This window comes from Balaenoptera borealis (genome assembly GCF_965194805.1).
Source record: "Balaenoptera borealis genome assembly, chromosome: 1".
Taxonomy (NCBI): domain Eukaryota; kingdom Metazoa; phylum Chordata; class Mammalia; order Artiodactyla; family Balaenopteridae; genus Balaenoptera; species Balaenoptera borealis.
In genome coordinates this window covers 47,585,042-47,603,794 of record NC_138860.1, presented here as the reverse complement: position 1 = coordinate 47,603,794, position 18,753 = coordinate 47,585,042, and the positions used below count along the sequence as shown (strand labels likewise).

The following is an 18,753-nucleotide window of genomic DNA, read 5'->3' as shown; positions in this document are numbered from 1 at the left end:
AACAGAGATGAGAGTTCAAAACAATTGTATGAAAATGTGATCTTGCAGCTACAGCAACAATTTTGTTACCATGAGATGACTATCTGAGGAGGAACATTCAACACTAAAGGATGTCAAAGTAAAAAGATATATATATTGATATATCTTTAATGACATCATTGAGCTGCTTCCCAACCCTGGAACCATCTATCTCCAGATAAATGTGTTAATTGCTTAAGCCATTATTTGTCACATGTTCTGTGACTTGCAACTATATGTATCCTGACTGATACAGCAGACCTAGCAAACAAAAGGATTCTTCAAGTAGGGCTGCCATTACCCCATTCGACACCTCTGTGTAAATTAGATAAGACGCTTCTTCCTCTAGATGGATTTCAAGTCCTACTTGTTTCCTTTGCCAAGTGCCCTGGTGCCATTATAGATCACCAACTTGCCTCCTTAAGTACATCAGAGGGCTGCCTCTGTTCAAAGGACTCAGGTGCCAATTCCAAATAAGGGGGAGAAAGCAATGAGGCTTAATTTAATTTTGAGATTGACTAAAATTTGGGCTGTTGTTATTGTTACTGCTCTTCATTTTAAACAATGAATTTGTTATTAACTCCAAATCCAATATTGGATTTTTCATTATTCAATAGTGTACCCCAAAATACAATTCTGGAAAAAATACTAGTTAGTACAAAATTCTTTTTTTAAGTTTGTACTACCACACTTCTGCCAATAACCTGTTAAAACTGGGCTGACGAAAACCATATCGAAGCAATATAACCACTTGCAATATGAAACTGTTCTGGTGCAGATTATTTAATTCTCCTACTCCTCTATTAAAACTGCTAGAAGCACTGCTTTTGTATAATTAGCATGACATCATTTATCCTTCACTTGATGCAAGTAAATTTACGTATTAGGTCAGCTGCTACTCATTAGTTGGCACTATGTTATTTTCATCACTTTTAATCAAAGTTTCAAGTTATTAAATAACTTAAGCCAAAGTACTTTTCTGTGAAAACATCTTTCCAATTAATTTTATCACTATAAAAGCTAGTTTTGCCCACATAACTGGTAAAACTAATCAATATGAGTACAGCCATATATGCAGGACACTTATTATCATTTTAAGAGATGCAGATTAATAGGAGTCTGACATGATTTTCCACTCATTTAATATTATATGCTGTTACTTTAGGTTACTCATTTGTACAAACTCACCTAGAAACAAACATGGGGACTAACATTATATGACAAGATTGAGAATAATCTTAGATGATCATAAAATATAAATACATTTAAAAAATCCTCTTTGAACTCTTAGTCGCATTTGAAAACTTTGAGATAATGCATTTAATACAATAGGCTGACAGCCTGTATAGACAAAACAATCATCATGAGTAGACTCAGATGTTATAAGTAAACAGGATACAATATATACATTATATTTATATAGTATATATACACTTATATATATCAATTTTAAGATTTACCATAAAGCTACAGTAATCAAGACTGTGTGGAATTGGCAAAAGGATAGACACATAGATCAATGGAACAGAAGAGGCCAGAAATAAGCAACTGATTTTTAACAATGTGCAGAGACAGTTCAATGGAGAAAGTATAGTCTTTCCAATAAATGGCACTGAAACAATTCAGCATACATATGCAAAAGAAAGGGGAAAAAAAAAAAAAAGAACCATGTCACAGACTTCACACCTTATGCAAAAATTAACTCAAAGTGGACCACACATCTCAATGTAAAATGTAGAAATATCAAGTTTCTAGAAGAAAATATAGAAATTTGCATCATCTTGGATTTGGTGATAAGTTTTTAGATATAACACCAAAAGCACAATCCATAAAAAGAAAAAATTGGGCTTCCCTGGTGGTGCAGTGGTTAAGAATCTGCCTGCCGATGCAGGGGACACGGGTTCGAGCCCTGGGCCGGGAAGATCCCACATGCCGCGGAGCAACTAAGCCCATGAGCCACAGCTACTGAGCCTGCGCTCTAGAGCCCGTGCTCTGCAACAAGAGAAGCCACCACCATGAGAAGCCCGTGCACCGCAACGAAGAGGAGCTCCTGCTCAATGCAACTAATGAAAAGCCTGCATGCAGCAACGAAGACCCAACGCAGCCAAAAATAAAAAAATTAAATAAATAAATTTATTAAGAAAAAAAAAAAGAAAAAATTGATAAACTGGTCTTATCAAAATTACAAAGTTTGGCTTTGCAAACAACGAACAACCATGGTTAGGAAGAATACAAGACAGGCTATAGAGCTGGAGAAAATATTTGCAATTCACATGTCCAATAAAGGACTTAGAGCCAGAGTATAAAAAACTGCTATAACTCAACAAGAAAATAACACCCCCCCAAAAAAAGATGAGCTACTTTTCCAAAGAAATTATACAAATGGCACATAAGCATATGAAAAGATGCTCAAAGTCATTAATCATTAGGAAAAGGAAAATGAAAATTACAATAAGATACCTCTATTCACCTACTAGAATGACTAAAAATTTTTTTTAAATTAACAATTCCAAATGCTGGTTAAAATGCTGTGCAACAAGCACTCTCAGTCATTGCTTGTGGAAATACAAAATGGTACAGCTAGTTTGTAGTTTCTTAACAAAGTAAAACATACACTTATAATATGGCCCAGCAATCCCAATCCTAGGTAATTATGAAAGTGAATTGAAAAACTTGTACAGGTAGAAGTCTGTAAATGAACATTTACAGTAGCTCTATTCATAATCACTAAAAACTAGAAGCAACTGAGATGTCCTCAGAGGTGAACAGATTCACAAATTGTAATACCTCTGTACAATGGAATACTACTCAGCAATTTTTACAAAATGAACTCTTGATTCACACAACAACATAGATGAATCTTAAATGCATTTGATAAGTGAAAGAAGCCGGATCTAAAAGACTACATGCTGTATGGTGCTATTTAACTGGCATTCTGCAAAAGGCAAAACCGTAGAGACAGAAAATACACATCAGTGGTTGCCAGGAGTTGGGAAGAGGTTGACTGCAAAGGGGCTGGCACAAGGCACATTTTAGGTGTTGGAAATTACTGTGGTGGTGGATATGTGACTCTATACATTTGTCAACACCCATAGAATGTTACACCTAGTCTAAGAAGGTGTAATTTACTGTAAAACTAAGAGTGAAATTTACCGTATGCAAATTTTCAGAATCAACCAGGATGGTGGGGGGATAAGGGTGGGAGGATCCCAGGATGGAATGCAGACTAACAAATCTAACTGTATTACAAATATATGTTATAGCCTAACTGAAATGGATGGGGGAAAATGAGCTGACCAAAGTAATTTTGGAAATATGTTTTGACTGGCTATCATAAGGCTAAAGTAAGTGCAACTGTACATAAATGCCTTACTTTCCTTGGTAAATTTGTTTCTCACAGGGGTATAAGTTAGCAATTCTGAAACTACTATGCATGTATACTAGGGTTGAACAAGTAAGTAAATAAATTGTAGCTAATGAAAGCCAGGTTTCTCACTGTCAAAGAAAGAAGTTACAAACAAGCAGAGAAGGCTAGAATGAACCCTGTAGTTCTAGATTAAAACTGATTCTATACGTATGAATTCACCATGTGTGTATACACAGGTAGAAAGATACAGAAATAAATATAAATTTGTGTGTACATATGAGTTAGCAAACATACATACATTTCCCTTTCTATCTGCTCAAAGGGCCTAGAAGCAATGGCACCCCATTAGTGATGAGCACCCCGATCTTGCTTTCTAATTATCATTCTCCAGTAAAGAAACCAAGACTCTTTGAAGAGATGGCTGATTCTATGACTGGGATGAAGAAAATACAAGTCTGGAGCTTCTTGTAGTGTCACAAAGTAAGGAAGTGCTAAAAAAAATAAAGGATAAGGCACTTCCCTTAAGGGATAAGGTCTTTGGGGCATCCAAGACTGCTCACACATTCTGTATTATGCTAGAAGGACTTCGCAGGGCTCAACATATTATTGTACTAATGACTAAAATTTATCACAATGACACAATGAGGTTACACAGCAGATAACTGAGGGAAAAAGACACATTGGCCAGAGTCTGGAGAAATCCACCCACAGGCTTTCTATACCAGAGGTCCAGGAGAGGACACACTAGGTGTGTTCCCTTTGCTAGCAGTGAAAATGCAGTGGCACATGTGTAATGTTTCTCCTAGGGAAGCCCATTTAAGACTCAGCGTTTAGGGATTTTATTGGGGACTAGTCATGTAGGCATGCTTTGGCTGGCATCTACCAAAATCCCAGGCTCTCAGAAGGAAACAGGTATTCAGTGTCTTAAGTGGGCAAAACAACCTTACCAGTATAGAGAATTTTCCATATCAGTGTGGGGAAGTTTTCACAAACCAAGTTCACAGATGCCAGCCAAGGGCAACCTTGCAAGCAGGCCCTTCTAAAGATAGCAGCCTCTGGCCTGCTGTGTTAACTCTTTCCTGCACAGGGTATATCAAAAGGACACAGGACCCAGGGCCAAAATTGGAACAATCTGAACAACAAAATAAATAATTACAGTATTGGATTATAATTCAAAGAATAAAATAGATATCCATGAGTCTATACTACTATAAATAAGTGAAATAAATAAATAAATAAATTGGGTGGCAGACAAATCTTTGTTACAGGAGAATTCCATATAATAATATAGAAGGAATTACGGGACTTCCCTGGTGGCGCAGTGATTAAGAATCCGCCTGCCAGTGCAGGAGACGTGGGTTCGAGCCCTGGTCCGGGAAGATCCCACATGCTGTGGAGCAACTGAGCCCGTGTGCCACAGCTACTGAGCCTGTGCTCTAGAGCTCACGAGCCACAACTACTGAGCCCATGTGCCACAACTACAGAAGCCTGTGTGCCTAGAGCCCGTGCTCTGCAACGAGAAGCCACGGCAATGAGAAACCTGTGCACTGCAACCAAGATTAGCCCCCACTCGCCACAACTAGAGAAAGCCCGTGCGCAAGGACGAAGACCCAATGCAGCCAAAAATAAATAAAAATAATAATAATAATAATAATATAGAAGGAATTAAAGAAATTGAAAATCACCATTAGAGCACCACAGTGATAACTGCTTCAAGAAAGATGCCCTAAAATTAGCAGGTGAAACTAAGAAGAAACAGAATATCTGCATAGCTTCAAAGTATCTCACCCCCCCAAAAAAGAACATTAATTATTGCGGTGGTTTAAGCATTTGTTCACAAATTCTTTAATAATCATCCTTCTGGAATGTGAAGCCTAATTCCCTTCTCCTTGAGTATGGACTGGACTGGGCTTCTTCTAGCAAATAGAGTACGGAAAGGCAAAAATAGTAACTTCACAGTACAGAAAACTGGCAGCCTCCAGCTTAACCATGTGATTAACATCATCAGTTATGTCATGTTGATACAATGTAACCCTGATATGATGTAATCAGAAGGGCACTTCACTCTGTGATATCATTTCCAAGTTTAGTCTAGTCATGAGAAAATATCAGAAAAATCCCAGTTTAGGGATATTCTACAACCTACCTGATCAGTAGTCTTTAAAATTGTCAAGGTCACGAAAAACAAGGAAAGACTGAGAAATTATCACAGATTTAAGGGAACTTAGACGCAATGACCAAGTGTAACATGGACTGGGTCTCAAAGCCGAAAAAGGACATTAATGGAAAAACTGGTGAAATCACAATTTAGTTAGTAGTTTAGTTAATAGTATTGCACTAATGTTAATTTCACAGTGTCAGTCATTGTACTACGGTTATAAAACATGTTCATGTTAGGGGAGGCTAGACGAAGGATATTCATGAGCTCTCCAACTATATTTGCAACTCTTCTGTAAATCTAAAGTTATTTCGAAACAGCAACAAAAGAATTTTTAAGCACTTCGGCTGGCGCATACTAGTTGCTAACTGATGTTAGCATCTCTTGGTTAATTTACTTGGTAATCATTCCCAGAGGTTGATAGTGATGGGAAATCTCTCTTGTTGCCTTTACTCCAAATAAAAAGTGTATTTCTAAGGATGAATGATTTTAGTGGAGACTATTTTCCAGAGTGCCAACATGGCTGGAGATTAGGTCTGGACCCGTGGCCACTCGGGGGTAAGATGAGCTGGCTATAGACACCCCTACAGCTGGCCTCAACCCGACGAGCCCAGCTATCTAAGCTTGTGTTCTTGAGGCTGTTTGGAAATGTACGGCTCGGGATGCCAGAATCAAACCAACACTGAAGCCAGAAATACCTAAAAATGGGACGGTGTAAAAAAATGTGGCCGATATGGGCCTTGCTGCTGGCCCTAAGGGTTCTAGATATTACTGACTTCAACAGTGGTGAAGTGAGAGGCTGGCGAAGGGTGAAGAGGCAGCTTTGGAATACTGTAAGCTGTATTGTAGTTTTACCTGTGCTTCATCCTACATTAAAATATTTTTTTCTCCCATTGGAAATGAACTTTGTAGTTTTACCTGGCTAAGCTCTTTCTTGCTCAGTGGCTTTTGTAAAACCACAGTGAAGTAGTTTTTGCTTATTATTTATGCTCCTACCTACTTCCAAAAAGGATCTAAGATGGCTTATTCCCCAAACAATTTTGCTAACCCTAGGCCTTCATTCTCTTCCAGACCATCTGTTCCTTTTCACCATGAAGTCATAGTACTAAATTTGTGACAGTACAATCATTCCCATGGCAACAGGATGTGGTCCTCACCACTGAATCCTGATTTCACTCTGACCAAGATCAAGCAGCAGGAAGATCAGGAAGTATATTCTAACATTTTCCATTCTTTTTCAAGTTTTGTTTCTCTCTGAAGAAGTTCTTAATTTTGATTCTAAAATCTTATACTCAGCCTAGATATGTGTTTTTGCATAGTTTACATATGAAACATTCTTTCAGTAAATAATTAGATATGCAAGCCAAAAAATAAGTTGAGAATAATCATAAAAGCCTACACACACACACACACACACACACACACACACATACATACACTATGATGTATAAACTTGCTTGACAGTGGGATGTTTTACAAATACCTTTCTGGTTTGTACAGAAGAAAAGAGAACACAGAATCCATTTAAAAGACATGAAACTTCTAAGCCTAAGAAATTTGCTTTGATGACTGTGATAGGCAGTGGAAAGCAGCTGACCTAATTCCTACTTAGTGCTTTCCTTATCTTGCTGAGCACAAGTAAAACATCAGAGGGTCTTCCCACGTGAGACCAGAGCAAGACAGATAGATGGCTGGCTTTATTTATAGAAATGACCAATACCTGGATATTTTGTCCATTTGTTTTAATCACACTCAGCTTAATTACACAATCTTTGGAGAGACTCCTTAGAACGCCATTTACTATACTGTGAAATTGAGTAAAGGGCATGAACTTTGAAAAGAGAATTAGTTACTGGAGTACCAGAAAATACCTGATTGGTACATTAAGTTAGCAGTCTTACAGGACAGATGGCAAAGTGTGTTATAATGAGGCTCTGTTGGACATTCCACATATTATATATTAAAATATATATATATATATATATAATATGTCATATATATGTTATATATGTCATATGTTATATATTATATAATACATATAACATATTAAATATGTATAACATATAACATGTTATGTGTATATGTATATAACAGAAGAAAAGTGTAACGTGTAAGAACTATCTTCTCTCTCCTTCTGTTCTCCCCCAGCTTCCATGTTGAGTTAATGGACTAAGTGGGGGGAGGTAGAGGAAGAAAGGGTGATAAGAGCTAGAAAAAATAGCTGGAGGAGAAGCTAAAGTGATTCATGTTAATTTTTTAAAAGGTAAGAAACTTTCAGTGGAAAACATGTGGAAGGAAGAGGAAGTGGAAAGAGAAAGTAGACAAGTGAGAGATAAGGGGAGTGACTGAAAAGCTGAAAAGGGGCATTTTGACAGCACTTCCTCTGTGATGTGGGTGTTTTGGGGGAAACAAACAGAAAAAGGATTTTAAAGTTCTGTTGTTTGTTACGTTATATGATTCACCACTTTGCTACCTCTTCAAGACTTCAGTGAAGACAAATTATTTTACAAAGCTCTTTAGAGATGGATTCGTAATTCTTCTGAATGAGATAAAATGTTCAGATGGACACTAAGGGCTGGAGTAAGCCCTATTCTGATTTTACATATATATAATCAGATTCTCTTGAGGAAAAAGACCAGCAGTGCCACCACTACTGCTATCTTTTACCCTTGGAAAATATGTTGGCCAGAGCTATCCCACTATCCCAAGTCATGTCACATTTGTAGTGGCCAGAGATGGGTGGCATTCTATGGTCTGGAGTTTTTAACTCTGAAGAAATTTAATTTTAGCCTTTAAGAATTTCGGAATTTAGATGATCAAACATGGAAGAGTGGAAAAAGGCATTATGACCGCTTTAGGGAGGCCTAAGGCCAAGCCCTAAACTCAGTCTTTGAGGACTAAGAGAAGGCAAGACCAGACTACAGAGAGCACCGTGACACCTAAAGAACAGGCCTCACTGACAATGAGGTGTCACATTCAGGCTTGCTCCAGTCTGACACTGATCTCTCTGAGTCTTGTTACACATTGTGACTGGTCAGAAAATGCAGAGACTCCTACTGTACCCATGTATAGGAATATGGCAGTAAGTGGTTAAGGAAGACTTTGCACGGAGGTCATCATCACTTTTGATGTCATCAACATTTTCTAAGTATAGACATCATAATGGAGCATATGTAATGATTCAGGGGAGGGTAAGGTAAAACAAGATGGAAGAGATCATCAGGATAGAAATGGGAGGCCAGGGCAGGAATAGGAAGGATCAACTATTCCCCACTGTCCTGCATAACATTAGTTCATAAGATGTGCTGTGGTTTTTTGTTTTTTTTAAGGATCTGTGGGAAGCTAATTTTGGACACATTGCGTATTTTTTTCCCTTTGGGAAATACATACTTGCATGTTATAGGGTCTGTGATGTCTCACCAAGAAAAAAACTTCTGTTAAACTATTGTTGCCCAAACTTATTTGGTGATAGAATACATTATTTAGCAACATCTATTAACATCCAAAGAGGCTACTATTATTCAGAATACATATTGTTTAATACTGGGGTAGATTATGTGTATGAAACCATTTTATAACAGGTTATATTACTCTTATACCTAAAAAAAAAAACCATACTGAGGACACCAGCATCTGTCAAGCTATACCCAATTACTGTGACTTTTGATCTTCCTGTAGTTTCACTGTAGGGCTTCACGCTACTATACTTGCTTCATGAAAACTGGGTGGGGTTTATATTTGCACTCTCTACACAGATGCATGCTTTCTCCATTTCTCCTAAACGCTCAGTGCCTTTATAATGCCTCTTACTACCCAGGAACTATCATTTGGCAAATCTCTAGGATATAAACTTTCCTTTGCAGAGTTGCATGCATCAGAGTTTTGTTTTGTTTTGTTTTTTAACTCCCTCCCACCAAAACCAACCTCATTCCTCAGGAAGTGCTTTCTGCTAGGGGACTACTATGAATAAATCCACCCTAACGTTATCATGTTACGCATTTGCAACATAAAAAGGGCTTGCTGAAAATGCAGTGCCTTTATCCCAAAAAAGAAAGTTCACGGTAGGGGTTTCCAGAACTGCAGGAAGTTAACAATAGAAAATGTTCGGGGTTAGATGTCTCTTTAATGATCCACAGATTGTACCACTTAAGAAGTCACCTCTTGTCTTTACATGAAGGGAAATTAATTTGCAGAATGATGCTCTATTTGAAGAAGCCATGCTTGACTGTGTGGTATATTTCTTTTCAATAGTCCAAGAATTGCTGGTGCAGTGTTTTATGAATAACATTCAGTGTAAGGGAATATCTATTTACATTTAATAAATAAATAAATGACTATCTGCATGGCTGTGGATTTTTTTGTTTTTAATTTTTTGTTTATTTGTAAATAGATAACATACTCACATGATACAAAATGCAAAGGGCACAAAACAGCATACCATTAAAAGGATGTTTCTCTCCTTCCTCTGCCCCTCAGTGATCCTGTTTTCCTCTCCAGAGGCAACAATTACTACCAGTTTCTTAAATATCCTCCCATGGATATTCTGTGTGTTTACACATACACATACTTTCTTTTCCACACAGACGCTAGCATAATATACATACTGCTTTCTACCTTGATTTTTCTCACTTATCAATATATCTTAAATACCCTTCCATATTAATATATGGAGAGCTAGTGCCTTGGTTATTTTAACAGCTGTGTGGTGTTCACTGAATGCCTGTGTTATTTTATTTCATCATTCTATTGAGGGATATATTGTTGCCAATCTTTCATATTATTAACTATATTGCATTAGTAGACTCACTGAATAAACACCTAGAAATGGAATTTGTGTCCATGGGTATGTACATTTTTACTTTTGAAAGATATTTCCCAGTTGTTCTCTATCCCTTATACACTCACCAACTCTGTATGAGTGGCTACTTCCTTAAATCTCTATTAAATCAGTATTTTATCAAATGTTTTGATCTTTGACAATTTGATTGGGGAAAATTGTGTATATTTTTATAACCTGAGAACCAAAGATAGTTAGGGAAGTGACAACTTAGGATAAGTGTAAAGGGCACTTACCTATCTTTTCCATTTGTAATATGAGACAGAATTCCTCATCTTACTTTTTTTTTTTTTTTTTTGACCACACCCATGCAGCTTGTGTGATCTTAGCTCCCCAACCAGGGATCGAACCCGTGCCCCCTGCAGTGGAAGCACAGAGTCCTAACCACTGGATCGCCAGGGAATTCCCTCCTCATCTTACTGAACTCAAGAACTTGTCCCTAAGTAGAGAGGTATTGGATTAAAATAATAAGTTGATCTTAAATCAAAAGTGATTGAGATTTAAGTAGGTTACCTCAAAAAGTTAAAGATTCTTTATACCAAGAGGTCCTTACATATACATTAATTCTGGCCTTGACACTTTGGAAGTAGGGGGAAGACTATAACCTCTCCAGGGTTTTCTAGCTTCATGATTTCTGTAATTCTGCAGATATATGAAGTATTAAACAATGAACAGAATACTTTAATTACCAGCATTCACAATTACAGTTTGTAAAATAAAGAGAAAACATTTCTTTTATAGATCACCAAATATAAATCAGGAGAAAAGGAGTCGGAGACCCCAGCTGTCCCCACCTTCACCCTCCTAGTCCCGTGGTCACAGCCAGTTGGAGCCATTCAGCATTGCTAATTGTAAATTCACACCTCTCACCAGAACCACAGCTCCTGGGCTTCCTGCTAGTTCATTTCATTATTCTTGCCACACATATTCTCTCAGTTTATCAGGCCACTTCCCCCTGCCTCTTCCTTCCCAACCCAAGACAACCCAGTCTTCTTCCCAATGAGAAATTTATCTACATCACTATTCATCCTTGCTTTCTTCTTTTTTTTTTTTTATTTTTTATTTTTATTGGAGTATAGTTGATTTACAATGTTGTGTTAGTTTCAGGTGTAGAGCAAAGTGAATCAGTTATGCATATACATATATCCACTTTTCTTTAGATTCTTTTCCCATATAGGCCATTATAGAGAATTGAGTAGAGTTCCCCGTGCTGCTTTCTTCTTTTCTAACATAAAAATGCAGCATAGGGCTTCTCTGGTGGCACAGTGGTTGAGAGTCTGCCTGCCAATGCAGGGGACACGGGTTCGAGCCCTGGTCTGGGAAGATCCCACATGCCGCGTAGCAACTAGGCCCGTGAGCCACAACTACTGAGCCTGCGCGTCTGGAGCCTGTGCTCTGCAACAAGAGAGGCCGCGATAGTGAGAGGCCCGCGCACCGCGATGAAGAGTGGCCCCCGCTTGCCGCAACTAGAGAAAGCCCTCGCGCAGAAACGAAGACCCAACACAGCCAAACATAAATAAATAAATTAAATTTAAAAAAATGCAGCATAAACTCAATGTCCATACTGACATTGGCAGAAATATAACCTTAACCAATTTTCTCCCTTTCTCTGGGTTGTATTTAAATTTCAGTTTGGGTACTGCATTTATGCTGTGGGCAGGGGTTGGGTGTGGACCTGGTTTGGGGACCCACGCCATGTAGACTGCAGCCACTGTCTATTAGCACTGGCAGCCAGTAGATCACCACCATAAGCCATCTATCAACCCATGCTGGGTGCTGCTGGGTTGTCAACTCATTCAGGCCTTTAGGTGCTCTCGAAGTCATTCCACTGAAGCATGGGACTGGCTTGGGCCCATCTTCCTAGACACTGTTCAGTCTTTCTTTGCCCTTTTTTCATGAAAACACATTTTCAAAAGTACATTCGATAATATAAACCATCCATGTACTTATTACCCCAAATGAACAAATGTTACTCTTTCATATTTTCCTTCAGTACAGTAAAGGTGAAGTCCCCTAGGTGCCCTTCGCAGCTTCACTCCCTTCTCTCCCTCATTCCCTAGAGACAACCAATAACATGAATTTGGTACAAATCTAGTCCATGTTGTTATGCTTTTGTTTTATATATTTGTAGCCAAAACCAATATCTGGTATCTGTTTTTTAAAAGTTTACAAATAGTATCATAGTGAATATAATAGGCTGCAATTTGATGTTGCAGAGTATTTTCAGGATTCATCCATGTATTGATACTAGTTATTTTAACTTCTGTATAGTATTTCATCAAATCAATATACCATACTTTGTCAGTACCCTACACATTCATTCTTGGGGGTATTTCCAGTGTTTTATTAATACCAACGAAACTGTAGTGACTATCCTTTCCTGCCCCTTTTCACCTTCTGCTACTCCTTAATTATCTCTATCTTAGTAAATGGCTTCACCAGGCACGTCGGCCTAAAACCTCAGTCAGCCTTGAAACTTTTCCCTCACACCTCAAATCCCCATCACCAAGTTGTCTGTTCTGTATCCTGAATCCAATCACTTCTCAACACTTTTAAACAAGTCCAAGCCACCAATGTCTCTCTCCTACTACTACAATAGTTTTCTATCCTACCCCAAGTGCTAATTCCACTTTGCCTTATGGGCTTTCTTTCTTTCTTCCAATGTTCCAAGCTCATTTCTGCTTCAGAGCATTTGTGTTTGCCATGCTTTCTTGCCTGAAATGTACCTTCTTCAGAACTTAAACATAGACCTTGCTCCCTCATTTCTCTAAATCTCCTAAAATTCACCTTCTCAGGAAGGCCTTCCCGATTCATCCCACCTAAAATAGCACCTCCAGCCCCCATCCCTTTACCCTGCTAAACCTTGTTTCAAGGTACTGGACCCTCCTTGAACTGGTACATAGACTCTTCTTCTAATAATAATTTCTTTTAATGCTTATAAAATATCTATTTATCTATATCTAATCTATATATCTCCATAAGTCTGTTTCACTTAGTTTCATGAGAGCAGTCTTTGTTCACTTTTTTATTCCCAAAGCCTACTATGATGCTTGGTTCAGGTAGGAACTTGATAAACATTTATTCAATCAATGAATCAATGTATCCTCATGCATTTTTCAACATTTGTTTTAAATTATGTATCTAGAGGCGGAGTTTCTGGATCATAGAACGTATGCATTTTCAACCGGACAAGGCATTTCTAAACTGCTCTTCTAAGTGGTTGTACCAATTTACACTTCCACCAGCAGTAGGTAAGATTTCTCGCTTCCATATAACTAATAGTCAACACTTGGTATTGTGAGTTTTAGAAATATTTCCCAATCTGATGGATGCTTTATATTTCTCTGATTACTAGGGAGGTTGGGCATATGTTCTTTTACCTATTTTTCTGTCAGGTTGTTTGTCTCTCTCTTATTTATAAAAGTAATTTATATTGTCTGAATATTAATCCTTTGTTTGATAAATATGTTACAACTATCTTCTCCCAGACCGTGGCTTTCCTTTTAATACTGTGTGTGAGATACTTTATCAAACAGAGGTACTAAATTTGGAGTATTCAAATTTATTAGGCTTTTCCTTTATTATAATTTGTGCTTTTGATGTACTGTTTAAATAATCCTTCCTTCCCCTGTTGCCCTAATGTGTGCACCTATAATTTCTTCTAATAGTTATAAAGTTTTTATTTTGTCCCAGGTTTAGATCCTTAATTCATCTGGAGTTTAGTTTAGAGCAGTGGTTCTCAAACTATAGTATGGGGATACCGGGGGTCCCCAAGACGTTTTCAGATTTGCAAGACCAAAACAATTTTTGTAATAATACTAAGACATTATTTGCTTTTTTTCACTCTCATTCTCTCATGAGCAGCAGAATTTTCCAGAGGGTACATGACATGTGATGATGTCATCACTCTGATGGCTAATGGAATGTGTGCTTATCTGTTCATGTGTTTTATACATTTCTTACTTTTAATTTTCAATATAGTATCTTAGTTGGTTCAGGCTGCTATAACAAAATACCCCAGACTGGGTAGCTCATAAAGAGCAGAAATTTATTGCTCACAGTTCTGGAGGCTGGAAATCTGAGGTTTAGGGTACCAGCATGGTTGGTTGAGGGAACCTCTTTCTGGTCACAGGCTTCTCATTGTATTCTCACATAGAGGAAAGTGCTATTCAGTAAGTCCCCTACATACAAACCTTCAAGCTGTGAACTTTCAAAGATGGGACCATGCATTCCATCAATGACAGGCATGAGTGAAATTGCAGCTTGCCCTCCGTCTCCTTTTTTTGTTTGTTTTTTGAATATTTATCTATTTGGTTGCTCTGGGTCTCAGCTGTGGCAGGTGGGCTCCTTAGTTGTGGCATGCAAACTCTTAGTTGTGGCATGCATGTGGGATCTAGTTCCCTGACCAGGGATGGAACCCGGGCCCCCTGCAATGGGAGCTCAGATTGTTAACCACTGCGCCACCAGGGAAGTCCCTCCATCTCCTACTGCTGATGATCCTTCAGCTCTACCATCTCCCACCACCTCTCCCTTCTCTAGTCAGTAACTCTTCTTGCCTGTTCACCTGATGCCAGCCCCTGTATGCCAGCTGTTGTATGGTGCTACTGTACTTTTCAAGGTACTGTACTATAAGATTAAAAATGTTTTATTTTTTGTTTTTTTTAATGTATTATCTGTGTGAAAAGTATTAGAAACCTATTACAGTGCAGTACTATATAGCCGATTGTGTTAGTTGGGTACGTAGGCTAACTTTGTTGGACTTAAGAACAAATTGGACTTATGAACGTGCTCTTGGAAAGGAACTCGTTTATATATAGGGGACTTTAGGGTTTCAACACATGAATTTTGGGTGGACACAAACATTCAGAACGTAGCATTTGGTAAATATCGACAGATACAACCCATATAAAGAAAAACTCTGAGGGATCTTCAATAATTTTTAAGAGTGTCAATGAGTTCTGAGACCAAAAAATTTTAAGAACTGCTGGCATAAGGTATGAGATAGTGATCTAATTTCATTTCTTTCAGTACAGAAAGTCAGTAGCCCCCAAATTCACTAGGTCTATAATGCTTCCTCTATCATATGCCAAGGTCCCATACACACTTGTGTCTACTTCAGTGCTCTCCTTCATTTTACAACACTGCACCATCTAATTACTATAGCTCTATGAGGAATCTTCCTATCTGGGGAATAAATCACACTTCCTTGGTTTTTTAGAAGTGTCTTGGCTCTTCTTAGACCTTTTCTCTTTATAATTAACTTTAGAATTAGTTTGTCAAATACCACAAAAAAAGTTTTGTTGGGATTTTGATTGAAATTGCACTTAATTGTGGAGTAGCATAATACTTGTGGTATTGATTTTTCTGTGAATTTAGTATTACATAATTTTTATTAAAATCTTTTATTCCCCCTTTGGTATTTTAGCCATAAAGGTCTTGCACATTTTTGTAAGATTTATTCCTGGGCATCTTATTGTTTATACTGTAATTGTAAATGCGATGTTTAACACCCGCCCCCCCCACCACTACATAGGTGTATGGATTTCCTATTACTTAGGTATATAGGATTGCTATTGATTTTTTACATTGATTGTGATTTAGCAACATTGCTGAACACTTAGTCTAATTTTTTTTTTTTTTTCTTGAAGAGCCTCTTGGAGATTCTAGTTTAAAAAATGATGTTGTCTGAAAATATTTTGTTCTCTTCCTTGTTAATGATTGCATACCTTTTTTTTCCTCTTAAATATAAGGACTAGAACTGGTAGTAAAATGTTTAATTATAGAGGTTATAGCAGGTATGTCATGTTCTTGACTTTAATGGGATTGCTTTTACAGTCTCATAATTATATATGATGTTTGTTATAGACTCTTGGTATATACCCACATCAAGTTAATAGTCTTTGTTAGCTAAGAGATTTTGTTTTTAAATTATAGTTCTTGACATTTTAATGCTTTTTTTGTATCTACTGAGATGAGCATATGGGCCTTTTCCTTAATCTGATAACAAGGTAGATTACAGATGCATTTTAAATTTTCGTAGCACCTTTATATTTGAGGTAAACTTTATTTGTGCTTGATGTATTTTTTTTTTTTGTATACGCTGCTGGATTTGATTTCCTAATTACTTTATATAATTTTCATATCAGTGTTCAAAAAAATGAGATTCATCTATAATTTTCTTTGCCTGTAGAATTCTTCTATTTTGGTATCAGTATCATAGTAACTTCATAAAATAAGCTGGGTTGTCTTTACTTCTATTGTTGGGAATAATTATATAATATGGGATTGTCTGTTCCATTAAATTTGGTAAAACTTACCTGTAAAACCACCTGGCATGGTTTCTTTGGCAAGGGATGGGGGAAGGGTTTGAGAGACTGTGGACTATTGATCTATTTTGTTGATGACTGATTTATTTAGATTTTCTATTTCTTCTTAAGTCAACTTTTTAATTTGTATTTTTCTGGTAAATTGTAAGTTCTATCTCAGTTTTCAATTTATTGACAAAAAGCCACTCAATATTATAAATTGTAAAGTATAAGCAATGATATTCTTAATCTCTACTGTATCTCTAATTATGTCCCCCTTTGAATTTCTTTTTTTTTTAAGAAACTGAAAAAGAATTTATTGATGTCTCTCTGTAAGTGAATCAAGTGGATGTACAGCAGAAACACAGCATTGAAAATCAGCTATATTCCATTATAAAAATAAAGATAAATTACAAAAAAAAGAGAGAAATTCTTTTTTTTTGTTTGTTTCCTGAATTTTATTTAAGAATTCATACAAAATACTCCAGATAACTGAGTTTCAATCCTCATCTTTCTCCTCTTCTTCATCTTGATTAATCTGGAAGTAATGTAATTCGTAACTTTCTTTGCTGTTAGCAACTACGCATAACCAATCACGGAGATTATTCTTCTTCAAATATTTTTTGGTGAGATATTTCAAATACCTTTTGGAAAAAGGCACCTCGGAAGTTACAGTGATCTTGCTTTTGCTTCTTTCGATTGTTACAACACCTCCTCCGAGATTCCCAGCTTTTCCATTCACTTTGATTCTTTCCTGAAGAAACTGTTCAAAATAGGCAGCATCCATGATTCCATCTTCTACAGGATGGGTGCAGTCAAGAGTAAACTTCAGGACCTGCTTCTTTTTTATGCCCCCCTTCACCACAAGCTTTTTCACAGGCGCCATGGCGGCAGCGAAGGCAGAAAAGGAGTTGGGTGAACTCGAGAGAGAAATTCTTACAAAATTTGTTCTGGGGTGGTGACATAACCTGGAGTCACATCATCTAGCCCCACAGCTGGATGGGTCCTAAGGCTGGACACTCGTGGGGCTGAACGGCTTGGTGAGGATGTGCAGGCAAATGCAGCCCCAATGGAGTTATACTGCCTGGTCCCCACTCCATGGGTCCCAAATCGCCAGGTGCAGGGGTGAATTTCCAATATCATTTGTGTTATCTTCTTCTCATTGTGGCTTGCTAGAAATTTGTTTTATTGGTCTTCTCAGAGAACCAGTTTTTGGATTCATTGATCAATGGTATTTTGGGGAGGTTGACTCTATTCATTTCCCAGGTCCTTGAAGTGAATGCTTAGTTCATTCACTTGAAATAATTTTGAATAAATGCATTTAATGTCATAACTTTCTTTCAAATGACAGCTTTATCTGCATTATCCAAGTTCTATCATGTATTTTCTTTGTTTTTCTTTTCTAAATGATGTGTAATTTTTTATTTAAATCATGAATTATTTAGGAATGTGCTTTTAAGTATTCAAACATATGAGAATTTCTAATTTAACTAAATTCTGATCACAGAATGTGGTCTTTACTATAGTGATTCATTAAAATATCTGGTCAGATTTTATAAATGTTTGATGTGTGTTTGAGAAGAATGTGAATTCTCTATCTGTTAAGTAGAGGGTTTTTATATATGTGGGTATATAATATATTCTCCAAAGAAGATATACAGATGGCCAATGGGCACATAAAAAGATGTTCAATATCACTAATGATTAGAGAAATACAAATCAAAACTACAATGAGGTATCACCTAACACTGGTCAGAATGGCCATCATCAAAAAGTCTACAAATAATAAATGCTGGAGAGGGTATGGAGAAAAGGGAACCCTCCTACACTGTTGGTGGGAATGTAAATTGGTGCAGCCACTATGGAGAACAGTATGGAGGTTCCTTAAAAAACTAAAAACATAGTTACTAAATGATCCTCTTCTGGACATATATCCAGCAAAGACAAAACCTCTAATTAGAAAAGATACATGCACCCCAGTGTTCATAGCAGCATTATTTACAATAGCCAAGACATGGAAGCAACCTAAATGTCCATGGACAGATGAATAGATAAAGAAGATGTGGTA

The 18,753-nt window shown here is 37.2% G+C and overlaps 1 protein-coding gene and 1 pseudogene across 5 annotated transcripts in view; both read right to left on the bottom strand.

Moving 5' to 3' along the window:
* Nucleotides 1-18,753, bottom strand: part of NMNAT2 (nicotinamide nucleotide adenylyltransferase 2) — a 211,025-nt gene that overhangs the window by 178,239 nt on the left and 14,033 nt on the right. The gene's annotated exons all lie outside the window — the stretch shown is intronic.
* On the bottom strand, nt 9,897-18,096 carry LOC309633412 (large ribosomal subunit protein eL22 pseudogene; annotated as a pseudogene). Its single transcript has one exon. The product of its transcript is annotated as a large ribosomal subunit protein eL22 pseudogene (transcript).